The sequence below is a fragment of the Macrosteles quadrilineatus genome, unplaced genomic scaffold (genome assembly GCF_028750875.1).
Source record: "Macrosteles quadrilineatus isolate MER2022 unplaced genomic scaffold, UCM_ALF_1.0 Scaffold_8__2_contigs__length_117827958, whole genome shotgun sequence".
NCBI classification, from domain to species: Eukaryota; Metazoa; Arthropoda; class Insecta; order Hemiptera; family Cicadellidae; genus Macrosteles; species Macrosteles quadrilineatus.
This window is the reverse complement of record NW_026542601.1, coordinates 32003762-32020894: the sequence shown is the minus strand read 5'-3', so window position 1 is coordinate 32020894 and position 17133 is coordinate 32003762. Positions and strand designations below refer to the sequence as shown.

The 17133-nt window shown below is 32.0% G+C and overlaps 1 protein-coding gene across 3 annotated transcripts in view; it reads right to left on the bottom strand.

The window, feature by feature from the left end:
• The window catches only part of LOC128999870 (inactive rhomboid protein 1-like), a 301906-nt gene extending 290447 nt beyond the window's left edge, over positions 1–11459 (bottom strand). For all 3 annotated transcript variants that reach the window (XM_054426604.1, XM_054426602.1, XM_054426603.1), the window contains exon 1: positions 11015–11459. The gene's annotated coding sequence lies outside the window, so the exon portion shown is untranslated. The remainder of the gene's footprint in view (positions 1–11014) is intronic.
• Positions 11460–17133: the final 5674 nt, after the last annotated feature.

Below are 17133 nucleotides of genomic sequence, written 5' to 3'. Positions count from 1 at the left end.
CAAGGATTCAACAATACTTCGTGCGACTATAAAGCAATAACTTCCACCCCTTGCGTTTGCAAAAGCTCGGTACATATTTGTTTCTACAGTTGGCAGGACGATCGCCATTAAGACGACCAAAGATTACATTGGCATTTAGGTATATAAACTGTAGAATAGTAATTGTTAAGTAATCTAGAAGACAACAAATTAAAATGAAAATGAAGTACGAAAGATTGGTTATGAGAGTGCTCAATGCCTGAAGCATAATCCGTTTGTTTGAGGTGCGGATTTTCAAGCTTGTAGAACAAATAAATATTACAAATTAGAAGGGCAGGGGTGAAATTGACTGAAGTTACGTGATACCCGTGTGGATTTTCAATGACTGGATTCCAGTGGTATGCGGTAAAATATATAGTGACTGGCTTAGCAGGGGAACGGGACGATTGGCATAAATTTTTGGATCTTCTGCCCATGGCAGTATTGGCACAATCATTTGAGCGGAATAAGTAGGGTCAACTCGCCTGCTTGGAAAAGGCACGATTGGCACAACCGCTCGACCAAGTAAACGCCATCGAACGAGAGAAAACGGGAAGTTTAAAATTCCCCGTCAACTCTGCTACGACAGTCATTTGCCGGTAATATCGCGTATTTTCAATGGTTAGGTTAAGTTAAGTTAGGTTGGGTTAGTGTAGTTTTATTTGGGTCCACCAGGGGCAGTGACCGTAGCAGCAGATTTGTCGCTCAAACTTACACCATGAATGAAGTAATTGCTAACCCTAGCACTACATCGGGGACTTTGTGGGGACAAAACAATTTCCATTTTCCCGCATTTGGCTACCTGCCTACTACTTCCTTACCGGTCTGTTGTGCAAATCGTGCCTTTCCGAACCTTACAGTTTGACCCTTCTTAATCCCCTCTAATGATTGTGCCAGTCGTGCTATTCCAAATCGGCTAAAAATGTGTGCCAATCGTTCTACGGCCCTTAGCAGCACAAATTTTACGTGACTGGCTTTCCCATGCAAATGCGGTGGTGACTGCATTAGCATAGCATAAATGAGATTTGTCTAAAAAAAAATAATGAGTTTTATTCGTATTGAATTACTTTAAAATACTATAGTAAAATTCAACCTTTCCTGAGGCGGATTACTGGCAGAACCAGTCGACCGCACTAATAGCCTCGTCCCTTGGCCCTATTGTGTGTGCGCTCGGAGCTGGGCATGCGGCGGCCTGTCCCAAATTAGTCATTCCTGCTGGCTCCAGTACAGTTATGAATTTTTTATTATTTTAAGAAAAAAGTTCAAACAAATCACATAGCGTAACGTATCGTGATCGCCTGATTATTTTGATATACAATTTGAAGAAATTTGACCAATTCCATGAATAATAACCGATTAAACATGTAATACGCATTTTTCCAAATAATACATAAGTTAGGACATGGCAGGAATAAACTGTACAAGAACATTGTTTGTTGAGAAAACATACCATATTATTCAACAGTTTTACGAAACAATACTGTACAATTTTAGAACTTAACTTGGGGGAACTTTTCTTTTCCATACTTTACGTACGGTAATTTTATGTTTATTTTTATGCCAAACAATTAATGGAAACCGTGGAATTTTAACTCAGGAAAACTGGTAAACTATAGGTAAAACAGACATCGACTCCTGGGATATGTTTCATGACCCAAAACCACTATAAAAAACGTTGTATGAAATCACATGAGTTTATGTATAAGATATAGCTTTAGTACTTCTAGTATGTTTGAATCTGTTAATATTCATGGAATTGGTCGAATTTCTTCAAATTTTATATCAAAATAATCAGGCGATCACGATGCGTTACGCTATGTGATTTGTTTACACTTTTTTCTTAAAATAAAAAAAATTCATAACTGTACTGGAGCCAGCAGGAATGACTAATTTGGGACAGGCCGCCGCATGCCCAGCTCCGAGCGCACACACAATAGGGCCAAGGGACGAGGCTATTAGTGCGGTCGACTGGTTCTGCCAGTAATCCGCCTCAGGAAAGGTTGAATTTTACTATAACGAACCATGTTTGTTCGCGAATTCAACTGGCTTACTAGCTTACGTATTCTTAAGCCTACAATTATAAATTCTATAAATAACCGTTACGATTGTTTAAAACATTTAAACTACTGAAGTGAATAGTAGCCTACAGAACGAAAAATCAGTTGCAGGCCTACCGCTTCGTTTAGAAAATTCTCTTTCTTTTATTCTGGTAGGCGTGAAAACTTCGTAGGCCTAGGCGATCTAGGGCATAAGGCATAAGTTACATTAGTTAATTTTACCAAAGATAATAAAATCTACATTTCCTACCATAATCTACACGGTATTATAATCAATAAACTCACGACTTAAGCAAACCATTTATTCTAAATATTTTACTAGTACCGGTATGCTACAAATAAGCTGCGTGACGTAGGCTACATCCAGTGTGCTGTTGGAGCTCCGGCCTGTTTACATTAAAACAACAAGCATGTTTATTCATAGTGTCTTATTCAAAAGCCTAAACAGCAACTCAATCTTTTTATTAGTTTACACGTGTTTGTCATACTAACTGACAAACTTCAACACGTTCCCAATAATCAGTTTTTTTATTTACTAGGAGTAAACTTATTTCATATCAGTTAAGGTCAATTAAACGTTTTTCTATACAGCTATGTCATAATACGTTATCTATTTATTTTATATAAATTATATGTTGCTATCATATATTGCCCCCAGTTCACAATATTTTGCAATGAACAACAAAAAGATTTCGGACGACTAGTTTAATAATTCTAATAAGTTATTCTAATCTTTCAACGCGGAAATATATGTGTAAGGCTTGGTATGCGTAAAAACTTATTCAAAATAAATTGCTAATTTAGTGGTAATTACGTGTGGAGGATAAGCCGTCGGCTGGACCTAGGGGGGTTGCTACAGAGAATTACGTTTGAGGGTAAGCCATCGGCTGGACTGGGGGGGTGTTGCCGCAGCGACTCTCTCCCACTCCACTCAGATAGAGAGAGGGGTAGTCGGCCGTGACGTCACCGTTCGGTAGGGTTTGCAGTCGGGAGTCTTTGCAGTCGGGAGCCCTTGACGCGTTCCCATAGAGAGGCACGCTATTGGTGAACCTCCACCCCACCATTTTACGTGTGACGTCATCATATATTTATACTTTACACCCTTACGTGGTGGCCAAGCTATAGAGGATGTGTCAAAATATTCCCTACGAAACATTACAGAATATTGTATAGTCTAGAATTTGTATTCTCTATGTGAAACCAAAGTATGACTTTTAGTGGAGGAAATCGCAAACACATAGACAAACAAATGTATACCGTAGTTGAACCTAAAGTTTCCTGGTATGGTATTTAAAAGCAATAATTGGCAAGACTTCCTCCACTTAACCAACTTGACCTGCAAAGGTTCAGAAATGTCTTGAGAAGTAAATGTAACTTTAAGTTGTCGGCCCTGTCCTGATTATTGTACTTAAATTAAGAATAATGTGGCATTCGAGAGAAATTATATCGATTGTGAATTAATGTCGACATAACCCAAGTGAGTAACGTGTCAGGCCAAGACGTCATGTTTTGCAGATATCAAAACTCGTCTGAGTCTTTTTCATTTATGCCTACTCAATTATATATTATGCTATTGGATGCCCACTCAATTGCATTATGAACTGACTAGCCTATATTAGCAGGGTAATCGTCTTTCGTCCGGAGATGACGTATGTTTGAATTGATATTCAATAAACCTTTACCTGTTCAGTGTCTTCTGACTTTGTTGGATGACGATCGGATTTGTGATGACGGTCACATCATCAGGTCGATCCTCGTGGAACGATTCGTTAAAGTGTATACCGAACACAGGACACATAATATTTACAAAGTATTCACAATCATTTTCCCGAACTGAGATAAAAATAATCACGTTGCTTGGGTTTAAATTTTGAAAATATAAAAACCAGAAAACGCTTATTCTTTTAATATCACAATTTTGTTGTGATGTATAACTATAACCTCACTACTTTCGATAGTAAAAATAAAACATCAACAAACAACATTAACACCATCTGGTTAATATTATGGTAGGGCATTTATTTTGTATGAAATGAAACAGTTGCTTACTAAAACCATTATATCCTTACCATTGATTATAAAAATTTAAATAACCGTTACACACTTATTATTGACAATAGGAACAAACAAAACATGTACCTACACACTTAATATTAAAACAAACAAAACCAGCTGCACACTTAGGCTTACTATTTATAGTGGTACCTATAAATAACCATGGATACCAAAGGCAAGTGCATACAATTTAGTTTTTAAAGTTAAATATTTGTGTATCTGCTTACAATTACTAAATTTAACGAAAAGTAAACAATGTTTGTGTCACTGGCAATTTAAGAGGAAGCTCGTTGAAAATATCAGTGCATGTAAAGACCATGGAAAAGCTACAAAAATTGATCAATACAAGAATAGTATGTGTAATCTACACGAAGGATCTAAAGTTAATGATTAAGATAGGTAGCAGCTGCTTCTGAATTAGAAAACATCATAATTAAGGGTAGTAATATAAAACCACGATTTAAAATTTTATGTAATAGTGACTTGTGTGAACAATAATTCTCTCGAATTGCATAAATATACTTGCTTATATGATTATTTTTTTGCCTATTTTAATTTATAAAGGGATTCTGCTTATCGACAGGGAAGTATCTTTTTAACAGAATAAGAATATTTCCCCTGCGATGCTCACGAGTTGAGAAAAAAGGTTTTCTATATATTTAATTCCGTAAGCAAATCGGTCCCCATGAAATATCTCGAGCCAGGAAAAAGTAGCATGGCTGTTGAAGATTCATTTTAAAGCTTAAGGCCCAAGGACGGTGGGGAAAATATCAGAAGTGTCAAAAATTACCCCTGCTCTGCCCCACAGGCCGCCAAAGATCCAGTCATTTTCTAATGGAGGTACGTGTTTCTATAAGCTGTTTTAAGTATGCCAGCTGATGCAAACATTGCGTATTCGTATGTTTATTGATTTTGGGGTTCTGTTTTTAGGTTATAATGGCGATACAGTGATAAAATGTATCGTGTTAGGGGAAGACCACGACTAAATGTATAAAAAATGTGGTTTTAATTTCAATTTGCATGCATACCTAATACCCTAGGATTTTTTTAAATTTCAAATTAATTTTTTGTGCTTATTTTTGAGCCAATTTTAATTTATAATGGGATTCTGCTCATCTACAGGAAAGTATTTTTCTAAAAGAATGCGTAGATTTTCCCTGCGATGCTCATCTCAAAGCTGAGAAAAAATGCTGCCTCTAGAAGGAAAAAAGAGCTGAGAAAAAAGGATTTAAAGAAACAAGCTTGCCTATTAATACACAGATACCCTAATCTAAACAGGGTAGCTATATTTTTGTAAAATTTAAGCCCAGTTGGTTTAGTAGTTTTTACGCCATTTAGTAACACACAAACACATACAGACACTATTAGATTTTTATATAATAGAATTAATAGTACACTGTAAAACAAAAAAAAAAAAAAAAAAAAACCTGTTGATGCTGATTATGTTTTAACCCTTCCAGACATAAAATCGTTTGTAGTATGTCCCTAAACTGAAATATAAATTTTGATCCACTTAAGAAGCCGCATTTATAAAAGATAAAATTTGATAAAATGTCTAGTGACGAATTCATTTACACAATAGTAATGCACTTACATTAAATATAAAACTACACTAAATATACTACATAAATACGAGAGCCGGAAAAAGAGCAAGATTAATAAAAAATACAGTTTATATTAAACTGTACATGATTAAAAAGTTTTGTAAGTTCTTATAAAACCTCGTTGACGTTTCACAATATATAAATTCATTGCGAAACTTTCTTAAATGTCTGTTCTACTTCCCAGATCTTATAAATAATGATGCCTATCTGGAGCATCCTAGCCTAATTGTCTATTTAGAATATGTATTTCCAATGTTTTGAAAATATTATACTATTGAACAAATTGAAAATAATAAATTTTAGCTATTTTAGTTTAAATGATTTAATGGGCGTTTACTAATTTTCAAAACGATTCTGATCACACCACAATCAACACGGGTTTAAAACTGTTCAAAATATTATGTGAAACATTTTTTTAAATACAAAAATATTTAAATCGTAGGTAGAAAATTAAGTATCTACAAGATTATATACGAATGGCTTTCAGATCGTTGAAACCCCTTTAATACGTCACTTATTAAAAAAATCAAATATTTCCTGAAAATTACTTGTCAGATTTATTCCCTATTTCGGTAGGTTAAATGAGAGCATAGGATTGCTATTACAGACATGGATTAAAGGATTAGACACTCTCCTCCTCCTCCTTTCTACTGTCTACTCCTTTAAGCCACAGGGCAGGTAAAATGTGTTTTATGAAATTTTCATAGTTTTGTAGAAAATATATAAATGTGCTGGTTCGCTAACTGGTTCAAACAAACGCAGGCTTACACGTTTGTACCGAATTATATTTTTCGAGTTATCGCGCCAACAGACACACACATATACATACGAATCTGAACGGATGGTGTTTTTGGCCTCGGTGACCTCAAAACGAAAAATTTAAACAGTCCAATGGCTAGGTTTTACCATGAAATCTACGGTAAAAGCCTATTATCTATGGGAATTCACTAAAAACTAAAATTAATCGTCTGTGCCTTCACAGCTTGAAACGCAAAACTGATCCAGCAGTTAGATTGCGTTAATATTTGTACGGCGTTTAACATAGACATTAGTTTACTCATAAACGAATATTGTTAGTTTAAATTTAATTGGACGGACAGCGTTTTTGGCCTCTGGGGACTTCAAAAAGAAAAAGTAAACCAAAAGTGTAAGAGTTCCAAGTGTATATGGGTTTATGTATTATCATGAGACCCACTATAGCGTATTCACTGAATGGGGAAATTCGCTAAATAATATTCACTATTAACTAGTTTCTGATCAAATTTAAGGAGACGATTCATGCAGAGTACGGCGTAAAGGAAGAATTACGGTGAATTATGAATTACGTCATTAGAGTAGCAGACACCGTTCAGAAAGACTCTCTAGTTCTACTTCATTAGCTTTGGGGGGTTATGTGACGGGGGGGGGGGGTGAGACCTAATTTGTGACTAACAAAATCGATGCCCTACTTCCACGCCCTTAAAAACCTTAATTCTCTGGAGTTGTTTTTTTAGCCACAATATAATTGTGTCCTAGACCATTATCAAAATACAATGAACACAAATCATTTTTGAATTCCAAATCAGTTCATCACACCGGACCGTAGATTTCGAATAGTAACACAACTTAACAAGCATAGTTTAAAAACGGTTTTAACTAACATAAAGATTTTTGGTAAATAAAAATCAATAATTAGTGTACAGAAAAAGGCCTCTAAACTTACTGGACAGAAACATGTGTTAAAATTGTCTTCAGATCGATATGATAAATATTTATTAGATGTTATAGGAAATGTTGTTCCATGGAAATAGAGGCTATTTGCCTAAGAGCATTTTTTTACAAAACCAGACAAGATTAGACCTTAAATGAAATCTCTTCTCTGTATTTCATTTACCACAGGAAAATATGACTATTAAATAATTGTTCAGAAATTCCATTGTCAGTTTCTCGACGAAGAAATAACAATGAATAGCAAAACCTAAATCATCAAATAAAACTTTACTATTTAGCAAATATTTTGTATTATTTTAAAGTGTAGAGGTCCATAATATTACATATAACCTTTTACTTATCAAACGTATCCAGCGGCTTTTTATATAAACACAAAACGTGAAGGTAATAAATGTGTGTACTTTGTAGGCCTAAATGTATTACGAATTCGTTATATGGGTTTTATAATTTTTATCAAAAAATATTTTGAAACTATTGATTGCAATTAAAGTTCAAGGCTTCATTCGATACAAAATTATTGAAAATTCAGATTAAAAATGTACCTTGAAGATTGCTGGAAAATTTTGCTTAATTAGATTATTTGTGCCAATCTAATTCCCACCCGAATGTGTGTTAGAGAAATTAAAATAGGCGCAATAGAATTAACTGCTTAGTACTGCTGATGTTGTTAAAGAAATTTAAAACTATCATTGGAAATCATTATTACAATTGAACAAATACCCTGGTGTGATATACAGTACTCTGCTTAGGAAACAAGACAATTTGTTTTACTAAAAAAGGTTTAATTGAACATAAATATGTTTTGAGTTGTGAAACAAACAAAAAATTAAAGATGAAAATAAATACTCACACTGCACTTTTTGGTAAACTTTTTATCACGCACAGGTCATTGTGACCCATGTGATATTTTTATTTGATTCATGTAATGCTGCAAACTAATTTGTTGTAAATAAAGAATTTCTCTCTCTCTCGCACTAATGTACTAAACATTGACTTAAGATGTTTTTTAGGGTCGTAAAGCCACAAGGGTATAAATTATTGTGTTACATTGAACAAATGGGAATGGTAACATTAAATAAATAATGTTCGTGACAAAAAACATTATAAATATATTTTTTTAAATTTATTTATATAAAACAAAAACATCAGCGTAGATGAACCATGTGTACACATTGAATAAAATTACTTCAATTCCAACTCTTGGCGTCAAATATGAAAGTAGTAGCCTAATGAATTGTAAAATATTCTAACAGTTAACAGTGCGCTGGAAAAATATTTCAAACGTTACAAGAGCGTTAAACGTTTTACGAACTTTTAAATTTCCTGCAACGACCAATAAAATGGATAAAACAATGTCACAATGTCTTAATTCAAGTAAGCAACTACATTTTTCTTTCAAAAGTAAAATTGATAGGCTAATAATTTAGCAGTTGAAAAGAAATACCATAGTTGATAGGTATTGTTTATCTTCACATATCAGTAATTTGAAAATAGTTTACCCTTAAATATAAGATTGAAAAATATTAGGCCTATATAAGTTGTAGTTGGTGAATTGGCTGAATTTATTTGCTAGAAGTGTTGCCAACATTTTCATCCAAACAATCCGGAAAATAAAATAACTTCATCTCCGTAGGGAATTAGCTTACAGCACAGTTAATAAATTTAGCCTACCTAAAAAAGTCGGTATCAATAATATGGTCCCCTTTAGCGAATTTACCTTAATAGGAAATAAGCTTTTACCATATCCTAGATTTCATGTGAAGGCCTGGACTCAGGGCCGATTTAATTTTTATTTTTGAGGCCCCCAAAGATAAAAACCACCATCCATTATATTTAAAAAAATTAATGTATATTTAATTAACACAAGGTTTATACGAGTTTTTTTACGAGTATTTAGGTTTGCTGCAACAGGAAAGGATATAATGTGAATAGTATAGTGTGAAATAAATAAATTTACCAATTTCATCAAAATATATTCATAAACCAGCAAATTACAACAGTTTACTTTTTACATGGGAATTTGAAATTTACAGTTAGGCCTAGTTGTAAATTCTCTCCAGAAGTGGTAATCTTGCAAAACGCTTCAGTTATAAAATCATTTGTTTTGTGGAGCTATATAAAAAGGTTTTAGTAAAAATTCGGATTTTTTTTGTTTTAAGGGTAACAATTGAAAGCTATTTGGTAACTTCCAAATTGAATCAATATCTTCCAATAAAGGCTTTTGCATTTCAATTTTTGTGTTCTACATACCTAGTAGCAAACCCACTTGCTCATTTTATGGATGTTATTTAAACTGGGCGTGTATGCAGGCCTACAGTATAAATTTCCTTCTATTACCGGTACGAATTTGAACTAATAACTTCTTAAATAACTCTTAACTTTAGAAATTCCCTCAGTCCAAAGTATTGACGTGGCAGGTGGAGGTGATGATAATAGTATATGAATGAAGAATTTATCAAAAAATGTTAACTTATATTGAAGTCACTTAAAACATATTTAAAATTAAAATTTAAATAACTACAAAGATTTCCAAATCCGCAAATAGGGGAACCAAAATGTAATTTATAGGCCTAATCAAAATATTATGGATATAATTTCATACTTGGTATTCAATTTGGTGTAGACGTCAAATTTGTAATGTACATAGCAATTCCCGAGGCTGTAGGCCTATAATAATAAATATGAAATAATAATCTGAAAATAGTTTGGGCTATATGTTCTGTGGCGTAATGAATTTAGGAAAACATTAATTATGCGAAGAGATTTTCAGATTATTTGTCAATACCGTACCTAATAAATAAAAATGAAATTATGTAGACTAGACATTGAAGTAGGTAATAAAGTGATGCAAACTTCAATGGTGATTGAGCATAATTAAAATATCAAAAATAAGTGCACAGATAAAAAAATATATCATTACACAACCACTATTCAACTAACTTAATCGTGATTTTAAAACTGTATTACAAATTTTACAATAGAAAACCAAATGAATAAAATCCCGGTTCGCAAATTATTACAATAAGAAAATATTATATCAATCAAGTAAGTTATACCTAAGGAAAAGAATTTGTATTACACTATAAGTTAACAAGAATTTAAACCTTTACCCAGTCTACATTAGATTCTAAACTACCATAGTTAATTGTAAAATACATTGTTTAAAATTAAATTGATCACATAATAAAAGTAATTAAAGCTTAAAATCACCAGAAATATAAAATTTACTTTTACATTTGTAACAAAATTGTAAGAAACTGCATCATGATTGCGGGCTAACCTATCCGCCAATCGATAGCAGCCAAGTAAACATGGAACCACACCTATGGCAAACATTGGCCAATTCGTGGAATATAGGGCTACAAAACGGGATACAAATTTGTAAACAATGGTGATTGATACCATAAACTACCTCAAATGTGCCAAATTTCTACCCTAAAGTCACTGAAGTGCTGCGCCCTTTCAAAATGGTGGACCCTAAACCCGTACCATCTTGCGGCTTTTCAACCTTATTTTGTATTAAAATATTGAAAGCACGTACAGTATATGTATTCATTAAAATTCCCTTACCTTACAGAAGTATATCCTGTATTTTCCAGAATGATAGGGTTCACAACACTTTGAAATTCACTCACTTATTTCATTTGGTAATCTCCCAAAACGAGTAAACACTGGGATTTTAGTTAATTTTGAGTTAAATTGTAAAATTTAAAACGATGTTTTCTCGACCTACCGTTTCGCTACGGAACCAAATCGATAAATTAATTAATCGCAATTCTACTAAATTATAACACAACCACTTAAATCACTAAATAAACCCGATTACAACTAAAACCGGTGACAGGATTCCACTGCACAAATACAAATCGATAGACACTTAACGATGTAATCCATACAGCACTGGACAACAATGAAATCAGCTGGTAATGCCAGTCAGTTTTACCAACAACATAAAATTGTAATTTTTCACCACACAGTAGATCTTTCCTCGACGAGCTGGCAGTCGTCTGCTAGGTTGTGACATGCGCACCGCGCAGCATTCTGGGTTGGAGACCAAACTCTCAAACCCAGATGTACCGAGCACAAGACAATCAATACACGATCTAGCACGGGCGAAAATCAAAATCGCATGGTATAAATGACATACTTTGTATTGTTTTTGTCTCAAAATATACATCCAAGCGAAACACTACTTTAATATTAGGCCTATGTTTAGAGCAGTAAAGCAAACTGGATTCGGGACCGTAAAGTTTGTACGTTTTGGATTGGTAAAATCAGATTAAAAAAAAAGGTTTTACTTGTAGTTATTGTTTTATTTAACTGCGCAATGTTTTGTCAATTAATTATTACTGGAATTCAAATAAAGTATTGGAAATGAACTGTTTTGAGTTATCAATTATTTTAAATTCATGCAATATTTGGTCGATTGCTTGATTACGAAAAATAATTAATTTTAAAATTGTGTTTATATATTTTTATCATGCTTTATGGCCTTTTAATTAATTTGTGCTAAAATATTGTAAAATGTATAGATTACTTTAGTATGTTTTAAACTTTTTAGAACATCTTGCACTGGCATCAATTTTCAATTTAGTATTCACTGCTCCATGAGAAATTCTATATTTGTATATTTTTCTTAGTACAGTATTGTTTTTTCTCTTGTTTTGAGTTATCAATTATTTTAAATTCCTGCAATATTTGTTCGATTGCTTGATAACGAAAAATAATTAATTTTAAAATTGTGTTTATATATTTTTATCATGCTTTATGGCCTTTTAATTATATTTATGTTAAAATATTGTAAAATTTATAAATTACTTTAGTTTGTTTTAAACTTTTTAGAACATCTTGCACTGGGATCAATTTTCAATTTAGTATTCACTGCTCCATGAGAAATTATATATTTGTATATTTTTCTTAGTACAGTATTGTTTTTTCTCTTTATTAGCTAGTGGTCGATCTCCAGCTCATGTTTTTCAAGTTAGATTTAAATGTTGTATTGTTATTGAATTTGCGTACTGTTCATCTTTGAACAGATTGTAAATTAAATCAGTTGAAAAAGTATTGTTTTTACAGAGAAACCTATAGTGACGTAAAATATTTGAAAAACACTTTGCTCAACTATGTTTTACTTCAACGCTCAATTACACTTAAAAGTCTCCTATCATAGCCTGAATCAATATACTCCAATTTATATTTGTTATCATACTTGAAAATTAGCTGAACATTTCATCTAAACTTATGTTTAAACATGTTTTATCCATTGCGCGTATTATTTTTAACAATTCAGTATAGTTCCTGTAGTTTTACAAACTGTGAATTTTTACAATTGTATTTTTTTAATAGTTCGATAGTTTTGAACTGCTGTATGTAATTTAGTTAGACTAAAACACAAACTATGTAACAGTTTGCCAAAATCTTGGTGAAAAGTTTTGCCGACATAACCTTCAAAATGTATTCCAAAATATGAATACTCAACACGATATCCTTCACATTTTTGTAAAAATTACTTCTGTAGTTCACTTTCAATGTTCAAGTTTTGGTCTAAATGCACCGTACAATAATAATAGTAGACTTGTAAGGAAGGAAATTCAAAATTTTCCAAAGTTCTCCCTCTACACTCTAGGTTCTAAATGGTATAACTTTTACTAAACAGTACGTGGACTTTTAAAACAACTTGCCGTAGAAATCTTTGAGTCAAGATGTTACGGCTTTGACATTAAATTGCTAAATTCACCGTATTTCAATTATCGTAGCCTAAATGTTTTAAATATTTGATGAGCTACATATAATATTTTGAGTACGAGCGAAAATACCAACTGTAATGAAAACCAATAAATTAACAGAAGGATTAAAAACTAGACTGTTATCAAATTAGTATTAAATGTAGTATTAAATATATATACTATAATATATAAGTATATTAAATATATATAGTATTAAATACTATATAAATATAGTAAATATTATAAACCATTTTTTTGTTAAAAAACATTTTATGTTTTAAAACATAATTTATTTCAATGTAGGTCAAGGTTTTTTATATTCTCAAATAATTTTTGAACAGTTAGTAATGTTTAAAGTGTTCACTTTAAAATGCCGATTCGACTAGGACCTACATCAAATGACGGTTTCTTACAAAAGGTAGGCGTTAGTAACAGGACCATGGTTTTGAACGAAAATAAAGCCAATAGCATTAACATTAGGAAAATAACCAAAAAATACAATGGTCAAGGAAGGCGTATGTGAAACGCCGTACAAATATTAACGCAATCTAACTCCTGCATCAGTTTTGCAATTCCACTTTTGAAGGCGCAGTTCGAGGCTGTGTGTTTAGACGAGGGTGTTCCGTTTTATTATTATTATTATTTTTAAACTATTACCCTTTGGGTACTTTCCTGTTAAAGGGAACATTCATTATTATCGATGATTTTTAATCGATATATCGATAGTTTTGTTTTCCTTTACGATCCATTACAAATTGACAACTGATCTTGTTTTAGTCTATTATGGATTAAAACTGTTCTAAGCTACCCTAACATAACCAACAAAACTTGCTGTACCATTTTAAAATTCCGTTTGATTACAGAAAAGGCATGTGGGGAATATTAAACGGAATTTTTAAATGTTAGGCCTACAGCAAGTTTGGTTAGATTTGTTAGGTTGGTTTGGAACAGTTTCATTTCAATATTTTTTTTATACTAAACAATATTTATTTACCGTAGTTGTCAGCTAATAGGTTTCAATTCGTTAATATCGATATATCGATCGAAAATCATCGATATTAATGAATGTTCCCTTTAACAGGAAAGTACCAATCTGTGACTATCAATACAATAGTATCCAATAAACTTCAGTATCCAATAGTCAATGCTAAAATATTAAAAACCATATTTTTTTATTATTCAGCAGCATAATGTATTAACACAATTTAATCGACACAGGTGTACAATATTTGCTTAGCTTTTGAGTGCATAGATTTAGATTATCTACAAACCTAAATACAGTGCTTTACTGTTTATCGATTCAGAACACATTTTTTAAGTTTAGACTTCCTGTTAAAGGTGTTTCATTAAGGTCTGTGAAGTTATCAAATATCTATATTAATTTTCTCATATTGTTACGTAAATTGTGTGATCCTAAACTATCCCTTAATTAATTAGAAAATAATAGTTTGAACCCTTAATTTTTTCATGATGAAATGTAATAATGGTGTTAAAGAGGAGAAATCGTAGTTAAACTAGTTTTTATTGCAAACAAAAATTATTTAAAATTTTACAAAAGTAGGCCTATACTATTTGTAAAAAAACCATGGAAGCAGTAAATATTTCATGGATGACATACCCGGTTTGTAGAAAATACTGTACAAAATATAAACAAAATTTTAACTTTCTTTAATAATGTGTGATTTTTCTTTAAACATCCTCGTCCAGTGGTTGGTTTAAAAGTCCTTTTAAACACACTTCACAAATAATTTACATTTGTCTCTGGCACATGGTTTTTTTTATAAGGTTTTACACTTAAATTTGGTCTTGGCATCTTTTTGTCCAAGCCAGACGGTGCGCCACGCCTTTGCAATGGGAGGCTAGATCAGTGGACTCTATGGTTGGACATTTCAATCCAATTGGTTTACAGATACTAAGTTTTTTGGCAAAATTTCAATACAACTATCAAAATTATAAATAAAAAAAGTTATGAAGTTAATTATACTAATTATGCTAATAAAACCATAGATAAAACATCCATGATAAAACTGAGTCACTACTATGGGCACGGAATTATGATTTGTGCATACAATATCTATCACTGTTACTCTCATGCTAACTGATTATGAAGGATTGTGACAAGCTAATGGGAGAAAGGATGCATCAATTACCTGAGACCGTTTATTTTGATACAGCCTACAAAAATTCATGTACAAATTATTTTTGATTCCTAAAATAGCTTTGTGGTACCATTCAGACTTATTTAAAATAAATGAATTACAAGTATGAATTTCTTTACTCTTTAGTTAAAAGAGACTATAAATCCCAGATAAGTTCATCTCAATAAACCGATCCTCAATAACCTCAATCTAAATCAAACACAATAGGTATAATTTATTTGCCTTTGAAAGTAAATAAAATTTTAAAATGGTAATTCCCATAGAATTTCTCGTCTTGAGCTCCATAAAAAATTAAGAATAAAAGAATAAAGACAAAACCATGAACCTGAAAGCTATTAATCAAGACTTAGCAAAATTGTGTTTTTCATTCGTTTGTAAAAAACAAACTCTGTTGATATTGGACATTTTTGTTCAATTTTTATTGGTAACATGTTGTATAAACAAAATTACATACTTGCCATAGAAGTTTGAGGACAATTAGATAACAAAACTGTTATTTTTCTTTCAGATACAATCCAAATTACAATAGAGACTTTATTTACCGTTCATATTCACAATTAATTACCTTTAATAATAACCCAAATATTTACCATCCTTAGCCTAGATTCCACTAACATTTTTTTATTTTATGAATTGTTAAAAACTGCTTATACATCCACATATTATTAAAGCTTTCTCTTACCAATATTAATTTGTAGTAATTTGGAGACAAAATGATTTTTTTCTTTACAACAATAAAATTGTATCTTTACTCTAGTCGCACTCAATGTTCATCCACCCCAGGGCTACCCCTGCATCCACCCCATTAGTTTTATTGAAGTCACATATTTTAACCTAGATTTTGGAAAAGTTTCAGTTAAACTAACAAATTATATATAGTTCAAGCAATAAACCATAGGTTATTAACAGTTTTATGAGAGACGGCAAAAACATGTGCTCAAAACTTTTACCTATCATACAAAACAATGAATGTCCAACAAATGTTTGCAAATAGTGATGAGCTGATTTTTTTGTTTAATTCCGATTCACTTATTTCAATGTTAACTTCTAAAATCAAAATTTGCATCAACTAAATTTTTACTTTTTACTTTCTGGGCCCTATACATAGTATATGGGGAAAGTATTGTTTTCTACAAAATTTTTGAATTTTGAGTAGACATATCTGTTTGGGTCCCCCTGAACCCAAAAAAGTGGTTTTCAAAGTGATGTCTGTGTGTGAGTGTGGATGTGTACAGCGCTACAGAACACACCTGTAGTCAGATTTTGATGAAATTTGGTATTTAGGTACCTACTAATCCATGGTATCTCCAGGAGTTTTTTTTCATTTTTCGAAATTTTGATTTTTAATGGGGATTTTTCCATAAAAACCCATAAAATAACGGAAAAATAGGATTTTCTCAAAAACGGCCCAAACGATTTTGATGAAAACTTGGTATGTTATAGTCCTTTAAATTCTGAACAAAATAGTACAAATCCTATTTCCGTAAAAATTACGGCTCAAAAGTTATTGTAACATGTTATTTTCCCATAAAAGAACAAAAAATTAGATTTTAGGAAAAAAACTGTTTTGATTAAAATTAACGTGTTATGGTCCTTATAGTTATAAACAAAATAGTGCAACCCCCCATTGCTGTAACAATTACGGTTCAAAAATTATGTAATTTTTCCCTACAAAATATCATAGTTAAAGTTAATCCCACTGCTTAGGTACTCATGATAAAGGTTGTTGAGAAGCTTATGGGAGAAAGTCAGGGTGCTGATACCGTTCATTTTGTTCAGTTATGTTTTTGTATATTAGTTGGAA